General features: G+C 40.0%; 1 pseudogene; it reads left to right on the top strand.

The window, feature by feature from the left end:
* The first annotated feature begins 12,634 nt into the window (after positions 1-12,634).
* The window catches only part of LOC140244374 (dynein axonemal heavy chain 5-like), a 29,423-nt pseudogene continuing 27,208 nt past the window's right edge, over positions 12,635-14,849 (top strand).

Below are 14,849 nucleotides of genomic sequence, written 5' to 3'. Positions count from 1 at the left end.
GATCTGAGATACAACGTCAAACGTTGAAATAGATGAATTTACAGGTCTGTATTTGAAACCTAAAGTAAGGGGAAGTCCAAACTAAAGATAACTTCCTAAAAAAAAAAACCCTCAAGTGGCAAATAAGAAAATATTATTGGTTAAAGATTGAGGAAAACTTTCTTAAGAAAGGTATCATTCTAATTTTCAACAAATTATAATCGATCAAGAAAATCAGGCAATCTATGACGTTTCCAGCGACTTCTTATACAAGAGAATAGAAAAGAAAGTACATGTATGCAAAATTTCATATTCTAACGTAAAGGCATCATTTACCTTTTGCATATGAAACAAAAACGCAGCATTGGTGCTTCAAAGTAGTTCTTAAATGTGCGTTAGGGATAGAAACAACCAATGTGGGGGTGTTGTGGCATTGTGGGGGTGTTGTGGCATAGTGGATAAGACTTCCGACTCCCGAACGGAGGATCGTGAGTTCGAATCCCGCCCAGTGCTTACATCCTTGGACAAGATGTTTTTACCCACAATGTCCCTCTCGACCCAGGTGTATAAATGGGTACCTGGCAACGCTAGGGTAATAATAATAGCAGGGCCCTCTGGTAGAGCAGTGGCAACACTGAAGAGGCTACCCTGGGTAAATAAGACCTTATTATTATTATTAATGTAAATATTTGAACCATTATCATCGATGTTATGTATTTTTAGATATACAAAATGTGTACAATAGTTATAATAAAAATGTTTCCAGATTAAACCGTCTACAGTTATGGTTTAGTGAGAAAAATAGTGATCTCTCCTTATTTTTCATGCTTTATTGAAAACGTGTTATATGGTGGGATGTGGAATGACCTACACATGCATCAAAAGTGATATCTTGAACATTACTTTTTAAATCACTGTTCTCAACGGTAAACAGGACCTTTAAAATACATGTTTGTATTCCATTTTAAATTCATCCTCTTTAGTAATCACTCCAAATATTTTACAAAAGTACCTCTGTGACATCAGTTCTATTACTTCATCAAAACATCATGGAAAATACATTTCAAATAAATTTCTCAATATCTTTACAAATGCCTACGAAGGAGAAAATTATCAAAATACTCTTCATTGAAAACACCACTTTTCTGCGGGGGAGGGGGGCAGAATGAATTTTTGAACACTGTGTAGGTGATTAATTCCTAGTGGAGTCAACATCTTGGTTTCGAACCAATGTTGGCTCAACCTTATACATGCACGTAGTTATGTCGTGCCACGCTGGACTAACCATTCATGTAAACGTCACATGGATGTTGGCACAATTACTAATGTTTCATTGAATACTGTCATTGCTTTTAACATCTTTAAACCGTAGATTTTATGTTATACAAATGTGATCCTATACACTAACCCTTCACAGACAGCTGTTAACGCCATCCTAACAGTTGACTAGCAAATTACTATTATCTCAGCTGTTGTAAAACAAAAAAAAAAGAACAATCGTATGGATGTAATTCATACGGTTTTGTCAAAAAAACATAGACTTACATTTTTGTACGTTCACACACGTATACATACGCACGTAAATAGCCTTCGAGATATATACAATCACTTATTTAGACGTAAAGATGTATTAATTTATATTGTTTAAAAGTTTTATATAGTTATTATAAATCTGATACATATTTACACACTTGTGTATGTTAATGCACACCACACCCAACACAACGTTGATTTATACAGATTAATATTTCTTTAATGTAATATTTCTGACAATGACATTGACATAGTATTGCTGTATATCTCTTGTGTGTTTATCATGTCCATGTATCCATGTTAAACGTGTGCTCTGTATATTGTATGCATCGATGTAACTTGTGTGCATGCTAACAAAACAAATTTCCAGAAACGGACAATAAAATCGAATAAGCCAGTTCGGTGTTCCAGTTTGAGCATGAGCAGAAAAAGGTCATTTGTACCGAGAGACAGGTTGGTTTTTAATTTCACTTAGATAAGCATCTGTAATGCTATGATTATTCATGGTCCTTATAAATGGTGCCTGCCAGTACATCCACCTGGCAGCAAGCCTGGTATTTGGCAATGTTAACAGAAAAAGTTTGTTAATGTATTCAAAACAGCACAATGAAATAGATGCTTCCCAAAGTGTTGATTTACGAACCATTCTGGTCACTTCATCTACACAGGTTCATTCTTTGTTAGAATACGAGTTCCATAAATTGCTATGTTGGGCAAGCTGCTACATTATGTCGCTTTGAATTGAGTGAAGTGCCTAACCAACTGAGAAAAATGAAAGGTCAAATTTTGTACCCATGTGCACATGAGCTATCTCCGAACTGGCTTATTAAATTGAATTAAAATGAAATTTCTTTTACCTCACGGCCTATGTACACATCATTATATCAAGCAGCACTATTATCCTACCCCCTCCCCCCCCCCAAAAAAAAAAAAAAAATCATTCGTGGCTTGTCAACGGACACCACCTTACGCTCACTCCACTTTTGAGGCTGCCGCGTAAGGCAGCCCATAAATAATCTGAACACAAGTGATCGCTGTCAGTGAAAGTGACCATTGATTTGTAACTTTGATTGAAAAAGGCACCCTCCCGTGTACCAGGGAGGCGAGAGAATTTTAGTCTCACCTCCCTGCTAATATACCAGCAAGGTGAGTCACCTCCCTGCTTATGTTGTACACGATACTGAGTGCTGAGTTTTGTAAAATGATATACTTGGTAAATGGCTTGCTCATGTGAAACGTCTTCGAATAAAGCTCCAATTTACCATGTACGACTTGTGTCCTCACTTCTCATTTTCCTCTGGAACTTCGATTGATGGGAACGTGTTACTGTTGAGTGTATACTTGCAGTGCGAACAGAATAATACAGAAATGATATTCTTCATTAGAATTTCATCGATATTTCAGGCCCATGTTTACAATGAAATTAATTTGAACAAAAATAAGCAGCCGAATTCTTATCTCTTGTGCTTCTAAATCATATTTATCTTACACACAGTACAACATAGGCCTATACACATCATACCATGCGTAGCGTATTACTTGACACAGAATTCTGCATGAATATCTCAGAAAAGGCTTTCTGATTTCTTAGTAACTTCAAGCCAATCCATATCTGCCTTACGCACACACTTGTGCTGCTGAATCACCTTCTTTTTTAAACACACACACACACACACACACACACCTACACACAAACCCGTTATGTTTGAAGGGCGTGCCATTCACATTCGAATCTGATTCTGTGTTAGCAGACGACCGTGCCACTGGTATTGACCGATTCGGGTTCGTTGAGGGCAGCAGACATTTTATGGCACTGGGCGCAGCCATGAGCTCAAATTGCGGTGTCTCAGCCGACCCCCCCCCCCCCTGCTCTCCCCCACCCCACGGGCAACATGTTTATCGCGCACTTGTAACAAAGGTTCGCGCACTAAGCAAGCATTCGCGCACTCAGTACGAGATGCCCATTGGCTAAAACAACCATGCATCAGTTTTTCATTCTGCGCGCGTGAGAGGGGTGGGGAGAGAGGAGGGGGGGGGGGGTCGGAATATACACCGCAGTAATGGCGCTGCCCATGCCAAAAATACACATAGCGCGTCACAGAATCGGTCAATATGTGTACATACTGTACAGTAGAAGTCCAAGCGCATGCGTACAAAACCAGCCAAGTACACTGATAGTCTTCGCTCAAGTGACAATTGGCAATTTCGACGCGTTAGGGTTACGGAAAAAAAAAAATCGCTTCGCGATCCGTCCGGGAAGCTACTCCGGCTGGTGCACATTCAATCAATGTTCCTTTCTTTGTCCGTGGTTGCATTTTCTTTCCTCGCTCGCGGATAATTTTTCAGCCGGCGTTTTGGAATAAATTTGTATCGGTTACGCCACGCTGTTATATGCATTCATAGGCGTGCATAACAATTGCGGCACTTTGATTACAATTATAATAGGTTGTATATAATTTATATAATTGCAAATTGTGTATATGCATTTTGTGATGATATTTACGATATGTATACAGTGCACCGAAGCTGGATGTTGATAGTGAATATTGATGTTGAACTGTGAATATTGATGTGATAAGTTTATATTCATGTCGATATGTGTGCATTAGTTGTATGTCTTGTATGTTGTGCAAGTATTGACTCAATGATACAATTTGGATGTTCATATCACTTAATTATTGATTGGATTCGTAAAAATATATTTCCTTATATTGCCGGGAATTTTTAGAGTTTTGCAAATATACGCAAGGATAAAAAGCGAATGATTCCTTCAACCCTTGGTATATATTCAGCAAGGGAAAAGGCAAAATAATTGCTTTAACCCCTTAAGATTAAGCGAGGGAAAGGGCGAACAATCGTTTTGTTTTAACAAAATATAGAGAGGGGGCAGCATGGGGATGCGCCCCCTCTCGATCCATGATTGCGTCAGCCACAAATGACCAAACTCATTGCTTGCATTACGGGGGCGTATCCAGGAATTCCGTAAAGGGAGGCGCCTTTACAAAATCAAAGGCTCGCGCGACACCGCCCAATTTTCTTTTCATTTTCTCTTGTTTTAACAGAAAATAGAGAGGGGGCACCATGGGGGATGCGCCCCCTCTCGATCCATGATTGCGTCAACCACAAATGACCAAACCCATTGCTTGCATTACAGGGGCGTATCCAGGAATTCCATGAAGGGGAGGCGCCTTTATAAAATCAAAGGCTCGCGCGACACCACCCCATTTTCTTCTTTTCATATTCTCTTGTTTTAACAAAATATATAGAGGGGGCAAAATGGGGGATGCGCCCCCTCTCGATCCATGATTGTGTCAACCACAAATGGCCAAACTCATTGCTTGCATTACAGGGGCGTATCCAGGAATTCCGTGAAGGGGAGGCGCCTTTACAAAATCAAAGGCTCGCGCGACACCACCCCATTTTTTTTCATTTTCTCTTGTTTTAACAAAAAATAGAGAGGGGGCACCATGGGAGATGCGCCCCCTCTCCATCCATGATTGCGTCGAAGACAAATGACCGAACCCATTGCTTGCATTACAGGGACGTATCCAGGAATTTCGTAAAGGGGAGGCGTCTTTACAAAGTCAAAGGCTGGCGCGACCCTCCTCCCTCCCCTATTTTCTTCTTTTTATACCCCCGCCACACATTAGTGTGAAGGGGGTATAGGAATCACCGTGATGTTGGTCAGGCGGGCGGTCGGTCTGTTGCAAAATCTTGCGTCGCGAACTCTTCCTACAGTTTTGAAGCAATTTAAATGAATCTTAGGGTAAATGATGATATTGAGGTATAGATGTGCAAGACATGTTTTTTGTGTTTGTCGGACAGTGCGTTGCCATGGTAACCATAATTTTACCAAAACCATGTGGATTGAATAACTTCCAGAATAGTTAAGCAATCAATTTCAAAATTGGTATCTATGATGATCTATAGGTGTAGTTATGCAAGACACTCTTCGTGTTTGTACTTGACAAAGCGTTGCCATGGTAACCGCATGTTTTCTTCAAAATCTTGTGGAGTGAACAACTTCCACAGTTTTGAAGCAATTGAAATCAAATCTGATAGGCATTATGGCCTTGAGGCATAGATGTAGAGCACATAATTTTGGACAAAGCGTCACCATGGTAACCATAATCTTACCAAAACCTTGTGGATTGAATAACTTTCACATCAAGCAATTAAGGTCAAATTTAGTATGTATGATGATCGGGAGGTGTAGTTATGCAAGGCACCAATGTGTTAATATAAGAAAAATATGTTGCCATGGTAACCACTCATTTTTGTGTCAAATTGAATTTTTAAGTTTTGAAGGTGAAATTTTGTGTGGATTTGCAAAATGTCCTTTGTATTTGTATCGGACAATGCGTTGCCATGGTAATCGCATTTTTTTTTTATTCTGTGGAGTAAACTTCTTCCATAGTTTTCAAGCAATTGGAACCAAATTTGGTAGGCATTATGGCCCTGAGGTATAGATCTGGAACACATAATTTTTGTGTTTGTCACACAAACCGTTGCCATGGTAACCACAATTTTACCAAAACCTTGCAGATCTGGTAACTTTTCCGTCATTGGAGCAATTAAAGTCAAATTGAGTATGTATCATGATCTAGAAGTGTAGTTTTGCAAGACACTAATGTCTTCCGACTTTAAGGAAAATGTGTTGCCATGGTAACCACTCATTTTTGTATCAAAATAAACCATTCAAGCTATGAAGGTCAAATTTGGTGTGTATGATGGTCTTTAAGTGTAGTTACGCAAAATTTCCCTTGTGTTTGTATCAGACAATGCATTGCCATGATAACCACACTTTTTATCCAAACCTTGTGGAACTCAGTGTCAACTCTGTAATTGTACAATAAACTAAAATTATTCTGTTTCCAATTCGACAAGTGCACAATTAAAGGTATTGGTATTAAAGGAGACCTCCGGATGATTTTCAAATTTTTACATTTGAACATATATAAATTAGTTATACTGGGTACAGAGTTTCAGGATTTATGATGATTGGGAGGAAAAATAAGAATGTTTTCGAAGATTATAACAAATTGCAATGAACAAGGATGATGACATGGCAGCCTCACCATAAGAATGCATGAGATGTGGCTCAAGGAAGCAGCTCAAAAGAAGAAGGCATGCATAGATTACACACAGGTGAGCTTGCAAGCATGCGGTATTGTAATGGAATGACACTGCTACATTTCTGAGATATGTGAGGCTCCTATGTCATCATGTTCAGTGTTCAGTGTAATTTGTTTAAGGTTTTTGAAAGTACTGTTTCTCTGCTCAAGAACCACAATAAATTCTACAAATCTATACATGAAGCTGTTGATTTATGTACTACATGATGTGAAATTATGAAAATCGTCCGGAATGCCCCTTTAACGTCATTGCCCTCATGACATCACATACTATAAAGCAACACTAGGGGCGGGGGTATTAATCACCTTCAGTGATAATTCTAGCTATTTCTGTTGTGTTGACGAAATAGAGAGAGGGGGCACCATGGGGGACGTGCCCCCTCTCGATCCATGATTGCGTCAACCACAAAAATGACCAAACTCATTGCTTCCATTACAGGGGTGTATCCAGGAATTTCGTGAAGGGGAGGCGCCTTTACAAATCAAAGGCTCGCGTGACACCACCCCATTTTCTTTTCATTTTTTCTTGTTTTAACAAAATATATAAAGGGGGCGCCATGGGGGATGCGCCCCCTCTCGATCCATGATTGCGTCAACCACAAATGACCAAACTCATTCCTTAGGGGCGGGTCCAGAAATTCCGTAAAAGGGGAGGGGGGCACCTTTGCATAATTAAAGCCTGACGCATCACCCCATCTTTTTATCATTTATGTTGTTTTGAAGAAAAAAAAATAGAGGGGGCATCAGAGGGAGATGCGCCCATCTCAATCCGCGATTGCGTCAACCACGAAATGTCAAAACTCATTGCTTGCATTACAGGGGCGGATCCAGGAATTCCGTAAAGGGGAGGCACCTTAATTACAAAATTAACACCTGCCGCATCCCCTATTTTTCATTTCTGTTTTAACAACAAATAATAATAGAAAGCGGCACCAGAGGGGGATGCGCCCCCTTCGATCGGCAATTGCGTCAACCACATGTCAAAACTCGTTACTTGCATTACAGGGGCGGGACCAGGAATTACGTAAAGCGTAAAGGGGAGACGTCTTCTCAAAATGAAAGGTTGGCGCAATCCCCCTCCACTGCTTTTGTTTAGACGACAGTTAAAGCGGCAGTCTTTAATTTTGTAAAGGAGTCTCCACTTTACGGAATTCCTGGTTCCGCCCCCTGTAATGCAAACAATGGGTTTTGCCATTAACTTGTGGTTGACGCAGTCGCGGATCTAGAGGGGGACACGGTACCCCCTCCCCGTCTCTATTTTTGTTAACACAAAAGAAATTAAATGAAAACAAAAAATCGAAGCGGTTTGCGCACCTTTTTGATTTTATAAGCGTGTCTCTCCTTTACGGAATTTGGCACCGCCCCTCTAATGCAAGCAATGAGTTTTGACATTTGTGTTTAACCCAATCGCGGATCGGGAGGGTGCACATAACTCTATCTGACTCCTTTAATTTATTTTAAACAATAGAAAAATGAAAAGAAAAAAAAAGGGGGGTGCGGCAGATTTAAATTTTGTAAAGGCGCTTCCCCTTTACGGAATTCCTGGATCCGTCCCTGTAAGGCAAGCAATTAGTTTTGATATTATATGGTTAACGCAATCGCGGATCGAGAAGGAGGCGCATCCCCCTCTGGTTCCCCCTCACTATAATATGTTAAAACAACAGAAATAAGAATAAGAAAATGGGGTGGGGGTCACGCCAGCCTTTGATTTTTTAAAGGTGCCCCTCCCCTTTACGGAATTCCTTGATCCACCCCTGTGACGCGTTATGACATTTACAGTATAGTTTGAAAATGTGGACATCTGTGGTTGACGCAATGACGTTTATGGTTAATCCCCGATTTTGAAATTTGCGGTTGACGCAATCGCGGATTGAGAGGGGGCGCGTCCCCCATTAGTGCCCAATCTCCTTATTTCGTCAACACAACAGAAATAAAAAGAAGAAAATAGGGGAGGGGAGGGTCACGCAAGCCTTTGACTTTGTAAAGACGCCTCCCCTTTACGAAATTCCTGGATCCGCCCCTGTTATGCAAGCAATCAGTTTGGTCATTTGTGGTTGACGCAATGATGGATCGAGAGGGGGCGCATCCCCTCTGGTGCCCCCTTTCTTTTCTTTTCTTTTTTTTTTTTTTGGATGAAAACAAATTAGATAAAAATTTAAAAAATGGGGGGGGGGGGGTGCGGTAGCCTTTAATGTTGTAAAGAAGCCTCCCCTTTACGGAATTCCTGGATCCGCCCCCGTAATGCAAGCAATGAGTTTTGATATTTGTGGTTGACGCAATGATGGATCGAGAGGTGGCGCATCCCCCTCTGATGCACCCTCACTATAATTATTAGGTTAAAACAACAGAAACAAAAATAAGAAATTGGGGGGGGGGGGGAGTGTCGCGCAGCCTTTGATTTTGTAAAGGCGTCCCCCCACCTGTACGGAATTCCTGGATCCACCCATGTGACGCGTTATGACATTTGTGGTCTATATGTTATGACATTAGTGGTTGTTTTGACATTAGTGGGCTCTACATTCCCCCATAAGATTTGGGACCTTAATCCCAGGAATTTTTTTTTATAAGTGTTTGAAATTTTGAAGATCGCGACAAAGTTGGGATATGAATTGCACTTTTGATTAGAGAGCTCAAATCTCGTGAAAAAGCAAAGTGGTATTTTATGTTTAATATGTTAATCTAGGATATTGCTGACTGATCCCCATTTAGTCACCCTTGCCTGGTTTTGGTTGGTTTCCTTTATCACTTGTTCCACTTCTTCTGCCGTGGTGTAGTGTGTTGCTCTAATTTGGAAATAATTATCCTCAAGAGCTGAAACTTGTTTTCTGAATAGTTATTGGTTAGGGTTAGGGTTAGGGTCAGAGTTATGGGATATGGCAAAACTAGAAAGTACTACTTAAGGTCCGAAACTTACAGTTTGAATACCCCTTGGTAAAGTTAGTACACCCCTACAATTTTGGACCTTATCTCAAAGGAATTTTTTAGTGAATTTTCAACAATATTTTTTTCAAAAATTTGTTTTTTTCTCAGAAATGTTTATTTAAAGCTTCCAAATGCTCCAAAACGTGTAAAAACAGTATATGGGAATTTTTCCCATAGGTTTTGTACACAAAAAAATGAAAAATTTCTGATTTTTTTTCAAAGAAATTTTTTTTAAAAGCTTCAAAATTGTCCAAAATGTGTAAAAAAAAAAAAAAAAAGTATATGGGAAATTTTTTTTCCCCATTGGTTTTGTACACAAAATTTTCCCCATAGTGTACACAAAATTTCACCTTAATAGCCAACATGGTTACTAAAGGAGCAATAATTATTTATAAATGACTTGCAAGTAATTATGATTTATGTTGTATTCAATAACGATACTATTGCAATGGGTCAGGTTAGGGTTAGGGGATAGGGCAAAACTAGAAACTTCTAGTGAAGGTCCCAAACTTCCTGTATGGGTAGCCCTTGGTAAGGTAAGTACTCCCTAAAATATTAGACCTTAACTCCCAGGAATTTTTTGTTGAATTTTTGGAATAATTTTTTCAATATTTTTGTCCAAAAATTTTTTCAATGAAAATTGTTTTAAAAAAAGTTTCAAATGGTCTGAAACGTATAAAAAGATTTCATTTTTTACCCAACAAATTTTAAAACATATGGGACTAAGGAGGAAATAGAAATAACTATGCTATAGATTTGGGGTTGGTTGTGTGAATAGCCCTTTTAATAGTAATAGTAAGTTCCCTCCTTAATTTTTTTTTTTCCAGTTTGGTATGGAGTGTAGCTCAGATGAATTGTGATTACTTTTTAAAAGATGTTAATTCTCGCAGTGTTGATATGGATACACACATTTGTCTTAATTGGATTGAATTGAATTTATTTCTCTTATTGTATGAGAAAATACTATACATACCACTGCACCAAATATTTTCAAATCTTTATGCTACAATTCAAAACAACTAACTAGTTACAAAGTTTGTATAGATGGAATATTGAACATGTAAAGTAACACATTAAGATAATTTGCAGAAACAAAGCTTTAAGTCCATAACAAAATAAATCAATGACATCAGTTGGAAAAAAAAACCCAAACAAACAAACAAACAAAAAGTAACCATGACATGGTTAATGGAGTAGGCATGATTGTTTCTGGATTGCATGCCATTGAAGTTAAATGCTAGTACATGTATAGTGTACTCCTGTTATAACAAAGTCCTTGGGACTGGCAAAATGTCATTATAGCTGAACAGTAAACAATATACACCTGTATTAATGCTAATTTTGGGACCTGAATTTTTACTTTGTTGTGACAAGAATTTTTTTAGCAACCATGTTCTGGGAATGAACTGTACAAAGTAGAAACTTTCTTTTTTTCTGTACCCTCTGTCCTCCAGGGCAATGTTGAGTTGTGGCTGGGAGAGCTGCTGAAGACCACCAGGAAGTCTATCCACACTGTCATCCGCACGGCCCACATCGCCCTGCAGGACAAGGAGAACTTCAACCTCATCGAGTTTGAGAACACCTACGCGGCCCAGGTGGGCCTGCTGGGAATCCAGATGATCTGGACCAGGGACAGTGAGGATGCCCTAAAGAATGCCCGCTCAGACCGAAAGGTTTGTCCCCGCCGTCACTGCAACCCTCAAAATTTCATGATTTTGAAATATTTATGCATTTCGTCTGACATTAAACTATTGCAAAAGTGAAAGCATGCAACTTTGTATGATACAATTTTGTATTTTGATTTGGCAGAATTAAAAAAACACAAAATTCCTCTTACCCAGCCTAGTGCAAAATATTACCTGTGCTAAAATTTCCACTTTTAGACTACCTCCAATGTCTGAGATCACCCAACCATGGACAGATTTTGTTTTTTAATCATCTTCTCCATTGGCATGATGTGTCTGGTTCATATGTATATAATTTTCTGGCTACTGGTAGTCACCTAGGGCAAAAGAATGGAGGAGTCGGCATCAGTCACCGGTTTTCTGGCGTTGTTGGGCAGACCACTTCTTAGTCCCGTGCTAATGATTTCTGTGTCCCCTTCACAGATCATGGCGACCACCAACCAGTACTTCCTGGACGTGCTGAACATGCTGATCGACATGACCACCCAGGAGCTCACCAAGTATGAGAGGACCAAGTTTGAGACCCTCGTCACCATTCACGTCCACCAGAGGGACATCTTTGATGATCTGGTGAGCAGTGGAACCTCAAATCCTTACCCTTGACCTTTCCCAAGTGACTAGCTCTAGGGGATGCATTTCTCTTGGGAAATAGGGGCTGTAAAAGCCAACGCTTTACTTGAACCATATGTTGGTCAACCCCTGCAAGTGCAGTCAAACCTATCTCCTCTCTCTCTCACACATATTTTCCTTATTTCTATTTATTACTTCCTTTTTCCTTCAATGCGCATAGAGACATTAATCTATTTTTGTGATATGCGCCATATAAATATGGTTTATTATTATTATTATTATATCTGTTGCAGACACGCAAGGGAGACAAAAAAAAAAGTGGCCGTTATAGACAAGTGGCCACTATAGACGGGTTATATAAAGGCCACCATGCACTATACGACTCGGTCGCGTGACTGACAGACTTTGGACCCGAAATAAATCACAAAGCCCATGAGATCCAAAGTTGCTTAATCGTGCGACCTAAAGTCGTATAGTTTTGTGGTGGCCTAAACATGCTTTTTCTCTGGGAGGGAATTGTTTTTGGCAGTTATATATGGTAGGTGGCTGCTATAGACAGATGGTCGCTGAGACAGATTTGACTGTCTATATTTTGTTCACAAGACTAGTATATGAAACATTGCATCTATCTTGCGGGTTTTTCTGGCTTTCTGTCACAGTATGTTTAAGTCATGCACTGCTGTAGATATTGTGTAGGAGATATAAGTCCTAAACATGACACATAATATATGTAGAACATTTTGTATGTACATTGTACTACAGTGCATATCAGTATTATGATATGTTTTCCTCTGCATCTGACAGGTGCACATGCACATCAAGTCATCCAATGATTTTGAGTGGCTCAAGCAGTCTCGCTTCTACTTCAACGAGGACACCGACCAGTGCATCATATCTGTCACCGACGTCGACTTCGCCTACATGAACGAGCCGGTGGGCTGCACGGACCGACTGGTGATCACTCGATCCTCTCACTGACAGGTAAGTCTTTCCCCCTAGTGTTGCTCACTTAAAGGTGTATGTGTAAACACTTGTAGCCCACAAGGTGAATGTGGAAATGGCTCACGAGGTGTATGTGTAAATGGCTCATGAGGCGTATGGTGTAAATGGCTCATGAGGTGTATGTGTAATCAGCTCACAAGGAGTATGTGTAAATGGCTCACAAGGTGTATGTGCAAATGGCTCACTAGGAATAAGTGTAAATGGCTCACAAGATGTATGTGTAAATTGCTCACATGGTGTAGGCCTATGTGTAAATGGCTCACAAGGTGTATGTGCAAATAGCTCACAAGGTGTATGAGTAAATAACTCACAAAGAATATTTATAAATGGCTCTTGAGGAGTATGTGTAAATGGCTCACAAGATGTATGCGTATCAGAGTTGCATAATTTATTGTGTAAGGGATTCCCAATGCAATGACAACTGTGTGGATTCAAGAATTATGCAGATTTCTTCATTAGAGACTTTTGTAACTGTATGTAGCCACTTGGGCTCAATTCGCAAGAAAAAGTGCATGGGGGTAACATCTATGTATGCAGTGAATTCGATTGTAAATTTAGTATATCTTCATATTAGGTGTTGATAATATGACAGCTCAATTCATTGCAGTATTTGGGTGTACATTCACAAATCCATGTATTTCAAGCTACATGTACCTTCAATTCAATTCAAATTCATATTATGAAATCAGCAAAACATCCAGTGAAACTTCTTATTTTCATGTTTCTCTTGTTCCCTTATATAACTGTGTATTTTGTACCTCAAGTATATAATATATTCTTGAATTAACTTTATCTTCATCTTTGGTTTGGATTGTAGGTGCTACATCACCCTGTCCCAGGCCCTTGGGATGGGTAACATGGAGGAGCCCCAGCCGGCCCCGCAGGCACGGGCAAGACAGAGACCACCAAGGACATGGGCAAAGCTCTGGGAAAATATGTCGTCGTCTTCAATTGCTCTGATCAGATGGACTTCAGAGGTCTGGGGCGCATCTACAAAGGTAAAGCTCCTGGGCTTGTGGTGGCAAAATGAGATCGGAAGTGCATGTGTTTTCGTACAGTACTTTGTGAATACCATATTTAGTGTTAAAGTAAAGTGTGAGTGGATTGATAAGCCAAATGAATTCAAGATCAGCTGTCATAAAATCTGCAGATGTGATCGATCAACGTCAAAATCCTTTATGCAATATTGACAATAACAAAGTCTCAGAACCTCATTCACGCATCATTTCCCTACAGAGAGTGTCTAGATCATTGAGGATTGTAACAAAACTTTACACAGAGAGTGAATGATGACACGAACACCATCTCACATACCATGTTAATGTTTCTTCAGGTCTTGCTCAGTCCGGTAGCTGGGGCTGCTTCGATGAGTTCAGCGGCATCGAACTGCCTGTGCTGTCTGTGGCCGCACAGCAGATCTACATCGTTCTCATGTGCAAGAAGGAGCGCAAGTCCCAGTTCATCTTCACTGACGGAGACGTGGTCGACATGGACCCAGAGTTCGGCATCTTCCTGACCATGGTGAGACTACCTCCATCCTCCTGGATGCTGCATTCTGTCGATTTATTCACTCATCATGTTTGAAGAAGAGATAATAATATTGTCCTATTTTCCCAGGGTGGCCTCTTCAGTGTTAGCACTGCAAGGTTCTCCCAGAGGGCCCTGTAATTATTATCACCCCACATTGCCAGGTATCCATTTATACACCTGGGTCAAGGGGGACATGGCAGGAAAAAACATCTTGTCCAAGGATTTAAGCCTTTGGCAGGACTTGAACTTGGAACCTCTGTTTCAAATTCAAGGGTCTTATCTAATATATCACAGTGCTCCCACATGGAGATGAACCCTTAATTTTTGATCTAGTGGAACACATATCAGAGCTCGATTTGAAGAGCGTTTGGTGATGCGGTTAAATTATTAAGAGTTGTAAGTATGTGAAGCCTATTTTGATATGAGCATACCCAGTGCTTCAAAACTGTAGGTCCGCCCCCATTTTTAGCTCACCTGAGCCAAAGGCTCAAGT

This window comes from Diadema setosum, chromosome 21, assembly GCF_964275005.1.
Source record: "Diadema setosum chromosome 21, eeDiaSeto1, whole genome shotgun sequence".
NCBI lineage: Eukaryota > Metazoa > Echinodermata > Echinoidea > Diadematoida > Diadematidae > Diadema > Diadema setosum.
Note: the sequence above shows the minus strand (reverse complement) of the source record. Positions and strands in the feature narration are given on the sequence as shown.